The following is a 10,343-nucleotide window of genomic DNA, read 5'->3' as shown; positions in this document are numbered from 1 at the left end:
AAGAGTTCTTGGATTGCGTGAGGATACAACTTAGTGATGGATTTTACCTTGAATAGTTGAGATGATGACTTGTTTTATACCTAGTGAGGACTGAGCCTGATTGTTTATTTGTTGTGTGGCACTTAGGGTAAATGTTACTCTAGAACTTGCTCTGATTCTGTCAAGACCACATTACCATGAGGTTGCATAATTTCATGAAGGTTATTCCTTTATTCTTTATTCATTCATTCTTTTCTATTAGTTTAGGTTATCGAATAATCCATCTCTTGTTGCCATTTCTTTTTCCTTACCATCTCTTTCATTCTTTTTCATGGGATTTGGGAACCTTGATTGCTGAGATGAGATTTTGCCCGGGACGGACAAAAATTTAAGTGTGGGGGTGTGATTAGAGAGTTCACCATTGACAAACTAGCATTTTGTTTGTAGATAGGTTTTTATTTTTTTATTTTGGTTGTATTTTATTTTATTTTTTTTTATTCATTTATTTTTTAGTTAGGTTCAAAAAAAAGTTGAAAAAAAATAAAAAAAAGGTGATCTATAAAAAAAAAAAAAAAAAAAGGAAAAAAATTTGAAAAGAAAAAATGAATGAAAAAAAAAAAAAAAAAGAAAAAAAAAAGAAAAAAAAAAAAATGAAAAAAAGTTTGGTTCTTTTTGAAAAAAAAAATAAATAATAAAAATAAAGTTTGAGTTGGTGATATTGTTTGGGATAGTTGGTAGTGAGTTTTTGCAATTTTTATTTTTCCTACTTGAGTTTTATTGGTAGACTATTTTAGTGTGTAGGAGAGGTTAGGAGTTGTTTTCTTACTACTAGCTCACCCCACACTAGCTTAGTTTTTATATCTATTGGGCATGATTTCATTGACTCATCTATGAAGTATATCATATTTCCCATTTCTCCCACTTGTATTTATCATCTTCATTTTTTCCCTTACACATTGTTTTCTTTCCATTATTCATTATTCTTTTATTCTTTATTCATTATTCTTTTGCAATAAATCTTTATGAATTTTGCAACTTTATGCATATGATAGTGGTGGAGATTAGAAGAAGAGCAAGCCTATGGTAGTGCATGACCCATAAGTAGCTTGAGAGAGATCCACTTTTTACACGATTATGAGGATGAGCGACCACACACTCTTTATCCTGTGAGGTTTTTTTAGTCATCATTCTCAATTTATTTAGGGTGGATTGAAATTGCTATTTTGTTGATCCATGTATGAATTGAATTCTGGATTGCTTGAATTTCTAAGATTTGACACTCTTATTTAACTGGTTGTTGTAATTTTCTGATTTGATTGATATTGTTAGGGTGGAAAATAATGTATATTAGTTTACTTTCACGAGACGTGAAAGAATAAGTGTGGGGGATTTGATAACTGACATTTTTACCGAGTAAATTAGGGTTAGATTGGGCTATTTTTGATCCTATTTCTTGTTCAATAAATTGTATTTTTTGGGCTGATATTTATCTTGGGTGAATTTTATGCCTTTATTCTATTTTTCATTAATTTTTAGGTAATTTATGGATATTAATTTTGTGGTCTTTGATTTTGCAGGAAATCAAGCAAGGTTTAAAGGGAAGCCGGTTCAGCGAGAAAACGGAGCTCGACAGTTTAGGTTTTTCTTCTCCTCTTCTCGCGATGCCGTCCACCGAGCTCCCGTCGTCGCGAGTTCCTCTTCTTCCCCGATTGCCCGATCAGTTCCGACGGCGCCGGCGACTGAGCTAGGCGATGAGCGCTGACCACTTCCCCTTTCGGATGTGCCAAAGTGGGCTCCCGTCTGTGATTTCAGCGGAGCAGTCCATGTGATTCCTTGTCTGTGATTTCAGCAAGGCGTCGCCGGCCGCTGTCCATCCCCATTGTCACCGAAAATCAGCACAGTAAGGTTTTTATTCCTTCTCATTCTGATTCTTGTCTGTGATTTCAGCAGGGGTGACTTTGAGGAGGAGGAGGAGCTCTGTTCTGGCGCTGTTCCGTTCACGATTCGCCGTGGGTGACTTCTCCGGCGAATTCCACCTCCACCGGCGCCATTTCCTCTCTGGTCTTTGGTTCCCAGCAGTGTTGATTCGGCGCCATCCATTTACCATCCTCTTCCCCTGTTCTGAGCTCTTCTTCTCAGTTGGTGCCGGCGCTGATTGAGGGAAGTCATTAAACCCTAACCCTAGTTTTGATTTATTTTGTTGTTAGCTGTTGGTTTCTAATAAAAATCCCCCCCTTAACTTCTATTCTTTGTGTGTTTGCGGTTTGATTGTGTTATATTGTCCATGTTTGGTTAGGTTTGGTTGTAGCATGATTCTGTTTGTGATGTTCTATGTTACTGTTTGAATCGTGATAAATTAATGTAAATTATGGTTTACACTGAGATGAATTGTATAGCATGGTTGTTTGTCATTGTACATGGATGGATAGTTGTTGAAACTGGTTATGTATGATGGAAATTGAAGTTCAGCTTGTGTCATGAATTGAAGTGGAATTATTTAGTTATGTGGAATTGTGTGAGGATTTTGGGTGGTGGAACATGTTCAAAGTGTGTTGTTGTAATGGAATAAGAGGGTGTTGATTATGTTGGTGAATTGTAAGTATTGTAGACTTCACAGTTGTAGGGTTTATGTTGTACATTATGTGTTAAGTTATTGTGGTTGCTTGGATGTTGAAATTCATGTTGTGACTTTGTTGTTGTAATATGTGAATGGAATTCAAGTTGTAGTTTTGCATCTTGTGTTAGAGTTGTAAATTGCTTGATGTGTATTCTGGGTTAGTCATTTGTAAATAACCATGAATTAGGATTGTAAGTATTGTATGGATGAATGTTGTATGATATATGATGTATAGATTAAAGGTTGAGTGATGTATGGAATTGATGTTGAATTTATTCTTTATGTATAGTGTATGTATGTTGTATGTTGTATGATTCATGTTGTATGTTAACGTTAAATAAATTGCACATGTTGTATGACTTAGATCCATGTTGTAAAGTTATGTAGTTTGTAGGTTAAATAATGGATTTCATATTGTATATTAAATGCTGTGTGAATGATTATTCCATCATTATCGGAAAAGTTTTTCGATTATTTGTCCTAATTATCGGCGGTCAAAGGGTTGACCACGAAAACTACATCGAGAATACGATTCTCGGTGATAGTTAGAAAGCCCCGGAACGATCGCGACAAACGTTGTTGCGTGGTTTCCGGAATAAGGCTTCTCTCGATTCGATCGTCATCGATCATCGGCTAGTACCGAAGACGATGACGTGACTCGTGGCTTCCGAAGCCGTCCAGACGGGAGCTTGGCGTGGATCACCAGTAGAGGCGGGACTCCGACGAGGACCGCTCGATTGATTCAACACCGCTCAAACGTCATCGCGAAGGTACGCGTAGAATAATCTTTTATTCTGTAAATTTTATTTATGCACGTAGAATAATTTATTATTCAGAAAATTTTAATTTCCTGTCATGCCTTGTACATGTTATTTCCTGCTTATGCATGCGTGTGTTGTGATAATAATTAGTTTTAATTATTTGTTTATTTCCGCTGCGCACGTTTTCGAAACGTGTAGAACACGCGCATTGCACCGGGACGATCCCAACAGTGGTATCAGAGCCAGGTTGTGCAAGGCCTACGCGTAAAATTATTTTACGTGTAGTAGTTAGTCGTAAATTTAATTTAGGAAATTTTGAGATTTTAATTTTGAATTTCTAATTATAGAAATTTTCTAATTGGTTAGGAAATTTCGTATTAGGAAATTTATTTCCTAATTAATTAGATTTTCTTAATTAAAATTTTATTTCCTAAAATAGAGAAATTTTATTAATTTAATTCAGAATTTCTAATTATAGAAATTTTCTAATTTGTTAGGAAATTTCATATTAGGAAATTTATTTCCTAATTAATTAGATTTTCTTAATTAATAATTTTATTTCCTAAAAGAAAATATTTAGATTTAATTTAGAATTTTTAATTATAGAATTTCCTAATTTGTTAGGAAATTTGGATTAGGAAATTTGTTTCCTAATTAATTAGATTTTCTTAATTAAAGATTATATTTTCTAAAAATAAAATATGTGATTAGATATGGAAATTTATTTCCTAATCTAATTAAAGAATTTTGATTTGTGAAATCAGATTCTTTACCATATTTTATTAAATTAGATTTACGATAACTATGGCTGAAAATAATCATAATTAGTTGCATTAATTATGTCATGTCATATAATTTGCCATGATTAGTTGCATTAATTATGTCATGTCATTTATTGTCATGTCATGTAGATAATTTGTTGTTTGCATGAAAAGAGGATGAGACCTGAAAATCCCTTACAAATAATTAAAGCTAACACCTTCCGATAATATGGTTAGAACCGGAGTTTAATTTCTTTTTGGGTTGTTGGACTCTCTCCAAGCCCGGCTTGAAATTAAACATGTTAGAACCATCGAGATACGATCTCATGATTATCGGGCTGGCTTTAACTTGAAGCGTTGATTTGTTGGACTCTCTCCAAGGTCAATGCGGATAGAGGTGAAGTCGGGTGATATACATTTGATGTATACGTGTTAATGTGTTAACAACCCGATGTTTATGCGACCATTCAATTAGTTGATAGCATAATGTGATAGTTATGTATACGTGATACATAATCGGTATTTAATACCTACCATTATAGCTAAAAATGGCTTGTTGGACTCTCTCCAAGGTTATTTTTATCTATTAATGGATATCAACTCATTTGGAGAATACCTACAATCTCCCGAATTCAAAGTAAGGGCTTTTGGATTCGTAAAATAAATGAGATTAATTAATGTATGAAAATACATTGCAAATCATCTCTCTTATTTACTTAATTGTATTTCTAGATTTAATTGATTACGCATGTTGTCTTTTATTGCGCATAATTTAGGATACCAATAATTTGATTGACCCTAATTTTGGATGTATAGGAATTTGAGAATTGTTCTCAAAATCTGAAATTGTAAATTTTATCTTGAGTCCGTAAAAGGAAAGAAGACATGTGATGTCTTTTCGCTTGAGGTAATTTCGTAATTGAATGTCATATTGTTTCCTCGTCCACTCGTGTATTGGATACCGAGTGTGGCTCTTATATATGTGATAATATAGGGCCTAGGGAACAGTAAACACTCGTTTGGAAAATTATTTTATGTTTCATTTTAATAAAGAATACCCTTTCTATTTCTTGTTTAAATAGAAAAGGGTCCTATTTGATTTTAGGCAACAATTGTTGTTACCTAATTTGGAATGGTGTTCTTTATGAGACCGGAACATTAAGTAATAGTGTCTACGTGTTAGATATTTCCAACGAGGCATTCAATATCGAAACAAACATCAAGCACGCTCGAAAAGATAATCAATTAACCTCCTACTCGCGGAATTATCGTCTTGACTATATAAGCAAGAAACGCATGACCGAACTCCAAACGGTTGGTAGTTTGGAATCATTTGAATTACATTCATTTGATAGATGCGAATCATGCTTTATAGGCAAGATGATTAAATCACCTTTTACTGGAAAGGGTGAACTAGTGGGAGAGTTACTTGGCCTTACACATTCCGATGTGTCTGGTCCAATGTTAACTCAAACACGAGGAGGTTACAACTACTTCATTACCCTTTATCGATGATCGTTCATGATTGGGGTAATTGTATTTAATGAAATACAAATCTGAAGTCTTTGAATGGTTCAAAGAATTCAGAATTGAAGTAGAAAACAACTTGACAAGAGTATTAGAACACTTCGATCCGATCGAGGTGGTGAATACTTGAGTCAAGAGTTTCAGGATTATCTTAGAGACAATGGAATATTGTCTCAAGGACTCCGCCGTATACACCCGAGCGTAACGGGGTATTGAGAGGCGAAACCGAACCTTGTTGGACATGGTTAGGTTAAAGATAAATCATGCAATTCTTCCAAGAACATTTTAGGCAACGCACTTGAGACAACTGTTTACTTGTTAAACAGAGTCTCGACCAAGGTGTCTCTGCTACTCCATACGAGATATGGAATAGTAAAACCTCGGTTATCTTACTTGAAGATATGAGGTTGTCCGCTTACGTGAAGAGGACTGTATCAGATCAGCTGGAGGCTAAATCTGATAAATGTCTATTGGATACCCTAAGGAAACGAGGGGTTACCAATTATATTCTCCCGTGGAACAAAAGCGTTTGTTTCACGTCATACCGTATTCCTGGAAGAGCTTCTCTTGCAGGAAACAGTGGGAGCTGAGTTAGAACTTCGTGAAGTTCAAGAGACTCAAATAGACATAAATGAGACACCTAGTCGCGAACCACAACCGATTGCTCATAGTGATGAGCTATCGGCTGAACCTATTGAGACACAACCTCTTCGTGGATCCAGTAGGACACGTAATATTCCAGAGAAATATGGATTTCTCGTAAGTGAATCAGATTACGTGTTACTCGTCGAGCATGAGTAAACTACTGATCATGAAGAAGTTCTGAAAAGTTCAGAAAGGGATAAATGGTTTACAACCATGAAGTCGGAAACGGATTTCATTAATGCCAAGTTTGGAACTCGGTGGAATATCCGTTTTGATGAGGCAATCAAAGAGTTTGATTTCTCACAAAATCTGACGAACCCTTTGTGTATAAAGAGGTTAGTGGGAGTGCGATCGTATTCCTGTAATTATATGTTGATAACATATTAATAAAAGGAAACGATATGTCTGTTCTACAGTCAGTCAAATTATGGTTAGTCAAATGTTCTCCATGAAAGACATGAGAGAAGCGACCTAAATCTCCGCGATTAAGATCTATAGAGATAGATCGAAAGGTTGCTTGGTCTTTCGCAGTCTACACAAATAGACAAGGTGCTAAAAGTGGTTTAGCATGCTTGAATCCAAGAAAGGTTCACCTTTCGAAGTCTACGTGTCCACGGACAAAAGACGAGAGGATTTACATGAGTACGATTCCTTATGCTTCGGCAAAAGGATCAATCATGTATGCTATGATGTGTACGAGGCCCGACGTATCATGTGCTCTGAGTGTTACGAGCGGATACCGATCAGATCTAGGAATAGATCATTGGGCGGCTGTCAAAATAATTATTAAAGTACTTGCGAGGAAATAATGATTTATTTTGGTACATGGAGAAAGTGATATGGTTACAAGCGGGTATACGGATACCAGCTACCAGACAGACAAGGATGATTCCAAGTCCCGGTCTGGGTACGAATTCACTTTAAATTATGGCGCAATAAGTTGAAAGTGTTTCAAATAAGACAACATTGCAGCTTGTGAAGCAGCAAACGAAGCGGTTTGGATCAGGAAGTTCATCACTGAACTTAGAATGGTTCCAACCATTGTTGAAGCGTTACTTGCTTACTGCGACAACAATGGAGCAATCGCGCAAGCGATGGAACCTAGGTCTCACCGTCGATCCAAACACGTGCTTCGGCGAAATCAATAGATCAAAAGATCATCCGTAGAAGAGAAATACAATCGAGAAGATTCCCATCGAAAGGAACCTTGCGGATCCTTTAATCTCTACCTCAAAATAAGTTTGAGGAACACATAGAGACGCGTGGTATTGGATACCATGGCGATTGGCCTTAGGCCAAGTGGGAGTCTGTTAGATTTGAGAGGTGTCCTAAGGCAATCGCCTTACGGTTATACTATTTATTGGATAAATAGCAATTCACTATTTGAGTGCACATTCCATATGTGTTTGATTGGATCTTAAACTCAAATACTGAATGTCCGCAATACGATTCATAGCGTGAGAGAATTTGTGATTGGATCACAACTAGTGAGCATCTCTACACGTGTAATTATGAATGTATTGAAATTATCCCTAGTCGAGGAATTGATGAGCACGGACGTCATCGATTCTGTCGAGACTAGCACGTTTTGAACTCCTTGGTTAGCCAAGCAGCTGATCTCACTGCTGTCGACATTAGATGTTGAGAGTTAAACGTGGATGCTGGTTAAAGGTAACCAGTTCATTGGAGTGACCTGCCTTGAGACTTCATATGGTTCGATATATATGTCAATGAAGATCTCAGTGCAGCTTAAGTGCGAGTTTCCTTTGACTTGCGGTATTCAAGTCACCTTGGTCATGGAGGCTTATACTTTGACATCTTAAGCAAGCATCTCCGAGGAGGTGTGGACCCGAGATGATTGGGTATAAGTCGAAGTGCCCGAAGGTGTTTGAATAGCCCACAGAGGATTCACCGCTCCTTGGAAAAGGAGACGTATACCTTGCGGCCGCTTGTCAGGATTGTTACTAAAAGTCTTTGGCCAAAGCATTACATGTTAAGAGTACGGTACTCTTGGATACATGTACAAGTAACTTGAATCCACAGGACAAGAAAGCAGCTTGGGCTAGGTGTGACGTAGTCAGCCTAGTGGGGACCGACACATAGACCATGTCCTGAACCAAGCGGGTATAAGACGGTGAAAGGAACGAGGCACGATTCAGTGTAGCTGCTGAAGGGTTTAGAAGATGTTCTGGAATCAATCGTTGATTTTTCGATCAATTGGGGATCATGATATACTACTAGGTGTCACTCATGATCGTTCCGTAATTAATGGTTAATTACGGACGACCAACATAACCGGGAACCTATTGGGTCACACGCACAACAAGTTCTCCGAAGGACTTAAAACGAGTTTGAGAATTAGATTCTCAGAATGAGAGAAATAAAATCTGGTTGGACCAGACAATGGACAAAATGATGGAACTCGTCTTACGAAGACGAAACGAACGAAATTGATTTCGTTCAAATCAGAGGTCGTTTGGTTAGTGAACCAAATGATTCAATTTTGAACTAAATTGAACCAACTTGGTTTGGTTCATGATGGAAGAGATTTTGGCAGAACGGATGAGATGAGGAGCTTCGTCTTGTGAAGACGAATTGAACAAAACTAGTTTGGGTCAAATCGGAGTTCGTTTGGTTAGTGAACTTGCGTGGTTTCCGGAATAAGGTTTCTCTCGATTCGATCGTCATCGATCATCGGCTAGTATCGAAGAGGATGACGTGACTCGTGGCTTCCGAAGTTGTCCAAACGGGAGCTTGATTCGTGGATCACTAATAGAGGCAGGATTTCGACGAGGACCGCTCGATTGATTCAACACCGTTCAAACATCATTCGCAAGGTACGCGTAGAATAATCTTTTTATTCTGTAAATTTTATTTGTGCACGTAGATTAATTATTTTTCAAAAAATTTTAATTTCCTGCCATGCCCTATACATGTTATTTCCTGCTATGCATGCGTGTGTTAGTTGTTTAATAATTAATTGTAATTATTCTCTTATTTCCGCTGTGCATGTTTTTAAAACGTGAGAACACATGCATTACACTGGGACGATACCAACAGTTCCCTAGTCATATCATTTGAAAATCTAAAATAATTATTCAAATCATCTAGGGTCCACTTGTATTCCTCATTAAATAATCTAAAATTAATTTTTCCCTTGTAGTTTTCATCAGTAGTAAAGTAGACCTCTAGGGAACTAAGAAATTCTAATGTGATTCTTAGATATGTTGGATGCCTACAGTTCATAAAGTCAATCCAACCTAGATTATCCAACATCCATTCAACGTCATCCTTAATTCCTAATGTATCCATGGTAAAACTATCAATATATTGAGAGCAAACTATTTTTCTTGAAACAAGACAGTTATACCTGGCCTTTTGGTCATCGTTCCGAAAAATGATGTCGTGAATATTGTCGGAACCTTCTTCGGAGGCCTTCCTTTTTCCTTTTCCTTTTTCCTTAGTTGTGCTCTTCCCTTTCATTGAAGCTCTTTCTTTCGCCGACTCTTTTCCTTTCTGCTTTTCCGGCTCGTCTCTTTCATCGGATCCTTTAGATTTGCAAAATCTCTTCATGATATTGCTCATGCTGCTAGATCTCGAGAAAAGAAGTAAGCTGGAGCAAATCTAGGGCTTTTCAAGTAGATCTAAGTATGGAGAAAGAGGAGAAGTGGGGAAGAAGTGAAGGAAGTGAAAAGAAAGGATTTCGGAAAAGTTTGGAAGGAAAGGAGTGGGAAGATGAAGGGCTTTTGGAGTTTTGGGGGTGCATGGTCGTGTGCTAGGTCACGCACGACCGTGTGCCCTTTATAGGAATAGGAGGCACGGGCTGGGCAAGTCGCCCTTCGGTGGAATCCACACGGTCATGCCTTGAAGGCAAGGCCTGTGCGAGTTATTTGGGCGAAGAGACACGGCCGTGCCTGGTAGGCACGACCTGGACAAGTCATCGATCTGTTGGGAGGCACGGTCGTGCCTGTTAGGCATGACCTACACAAGTTATTGATCAGTTATTAGGCACGACCGTGTCCACTGGACACGGCCTCAAGCTGTCGCCTTCTT

This window comes from Curcuma longa, chromosome 16 (genome assembly GCF_044706935.1).
Source record: "Curcuma longa cultivar G26 ecotype Majalengka, Jawa Barat chromosome 16, ITB_CL_G26_1.1, whole genome shotgun sequence".
Lineage (NCBI taxonomy): Eukaryota > Viridiplantae > Streptophyta > Magnoliopsida > Zingiberales > Zingiberaceae > Curcuma > Curcuma longa.
Note: the sequence above shows the minus strand (reverse complement) of the source record.